This window comes from Trachymyrmex septentrionalis, unplaced genomic scaffold (assembly GCF_001594115.1).
Source record: "Trachymyrmex septentrionalis isolate Tsep2-gDNA-1 unplaced genomic scaffold, Tsep1.0 scaffold93, whole genome shotgun sequence".
Lineage (NCBI taxonomy): Eukaryota > Metazoa > Arthropoda > Insecta > Hymenoptera > Formicidae > Trachymyrmex > Trachymyrmex septentrionalis.
The window spans coordinates 13,711-16,409 of NW_017306121.1; positions in this window are offsets into that span (position 1 = coordinate 13,711).

A 2,699-nucleotide genomic window follows, 5' to 3' on the forward strand; every position below is an offset into this window, starting at 1 on the left:
CGCACTTTCAATCGACGGTCACCCAATACCATTTTGTGGATTTTCTTCACCATTTCTGGAATGGCCACCTCACTTGGTCGACCACTGCGATGTTCGTCTTCGCAGCTCGTACGGCCTCGTTTAAACTTTGCCACCCAATATTTTACTGTTGTAAACGAAGGAGCAGACTCCTCCAGAGTAGAATCCAGCTCGGCTTTGATATTGGTTGGGCTAAGACCTTTCAAATGAAAGTATTGTATCACATGACGATGACCAATTTTTTCCATGTTTGCAAATTCACCGAGATCGTCCACTATTGATGACTGCCAAACAAATACTGAACAACGTAGCGTCTTCAAACTTCATAATTAAGCTTTAGAAAGTTGGTGCTTTCCCCTACAGTGATTTTTTTTTATACAACAATCGCCATCTGTACGTCAGGTCGGGTACTTCTGGAACTACCCTCGTATATACTTACGAGCATTAAAAAAATTTTTAAGTATTTCATTTGTTTATTATAACAACGACACAATTTGGGTAACTAGAAATACACTTCTGGAGATACAAAAGTAAAACATCTTTCAACGCCAGCAATCAAAATATAATCCAATCCAATCCATCAAATAAAATTTAAAGTAACGATAAAAGTAACGTTAAATCATTGTCATTACTGCAAAAATGTAATCTTATCGTTAGCGTTACAGATAGAAAAAAGTAACGATCGATTACCAAAAAAGTAACAACGTTACAAATAATGCATTACTTCCCAACTCTGTTTGTGAATCCATGCACTTGTCCACTTAAATTCTTCCTAGAAAGAGAGTTTCTTTTTAGTTGGAAAAAGTTTACTTTGTATTAACTTATTAAGTAATAATTGTACACCCTTTTATGGAATTATTGAATCAATATGCAATGTTTAATATTTAGGATAACATTGGACTCACATCGATGTGTAATTAAGAATTTAATTTTAAAATTATATGGCAAAGAGATCAATTTTAATGTCGACCGATTTTAATTAATTAATTAAGAAATTATTTGAAAAGTTTTCTTTAGTGCAAAAAATTTATTTAGTACTTAAAGAAGTAGTGCGCCGTATTGAGTTCGTTATCTTGCACGTTTATTGTTTATTATTGTCAGTTGTTTGTATACACTTATTACACTGTTCGATAAAAACTCACTTTTCCTTTTCTCCGAAGTACAATGTACATATTCCGAAATTTTTTTCTTGGTGAACACAATGCCATTGGTAAAATTTGTGTAAGCAGGATTTTGAGTAAATTGAAATAAAATGGGTAAAAAATAGCATTTTTTTCTGTTTTCAATATTTTTTACAGCAAAACAAAACTTTGTTTTTAAATAAAGTTTATCGAGTCTGAAAGTACATTTATCAGCTCATTTCACTTAATATTGTTTAGTATAAGAAATGTTAAAAATGACAAAAAAATTACTTTTTTCTCATTTTATCCCCATTTACACAAAATCTTAACAAACTATGCAAATTCTGCCAACAACATTATGTTTAGCGCAAAAGATCTTAGGAATATTTATTACAATATATTTCAGAAAGCATTTAAAAGTGTTACTTAAAAGTAAACAAAGTTATTATTCTAGAATTTCAAAAATAATGTGGAATCTAACACATTCAAACTGTTTTTTTATTTGTTTTGTAAATTGCATGGTAAAATATGACCAAATTATTCGCAAGTAATTTCTCATCTTTAAACTTCAACTGTTCTAATCTACATCTTTTTAAGTTTCAATTTTTATAACAATTTCCAGACATTTGTTTTTTTGCAATATTTATATTGTAATATGCAATATTGTTTGTAATTGCGATATTAATTTTAAAATGACGAATGTATGTATTATTACTTCATGATCATCAACGACTATCAATAACACGTTGGCTGGTAATATTCATCGCGGAATGACGTGTCTTTCGAGTGATCTTATCTCTTTTAAAATATAGCAGCTCGGTAAAAAAATTTCTGTACATAATTATACATAAATGGTTATACACGACTAATTTATACGTAGTTTATTTAGAACGGTTATAATTTGTGTACCATCGTTTATGAATAATTACGTATAAAAATTTTTTTATCGGGCTGCCATGTTTTAAAAAATCACTCAAAAGACACGTTATTCCGTGATGAATATACCAGCAAACAGGTTATTTGTAAACATTGAAGGTCATGCGTATATTGAGAAAAATGGCCAAATATTCATTTGTCATATTTTTGAAATTAATATTACAAATACAAACAACATTGCATATTATAACATAAATATTACAAAAAGAAATGTTTTGATTTTGCTACAAAAATTGAAACTTAAAAATTTTTAAATTAGAACAGGCCTCCAAACGTTAAAGACAGGAAATTATTTGTGAATAATTGACCACATAACATTTTACCTGCAATTATACATTTATAAAAAGAACAGCACAATTATGCATCATAAAAAGTATAATATCAATTTATAAATTATTAATAATTATATAATAATTTTTATGTAAAAAATTAAATGTTAAAAAAAATATATATCACAAATTTTGCTCTGAATGCTTCAAGTAATTACAGAAATGAAAAAATTAAATTAGTTTTATTGTTATTTCATATTTTGAACGCGTTAGATTCTGCAAGAATCATTCTGTATGAAATTCTAGAACAATAACTTTGTTCAACACACATTCAAATATTTTTTGAAATATTATA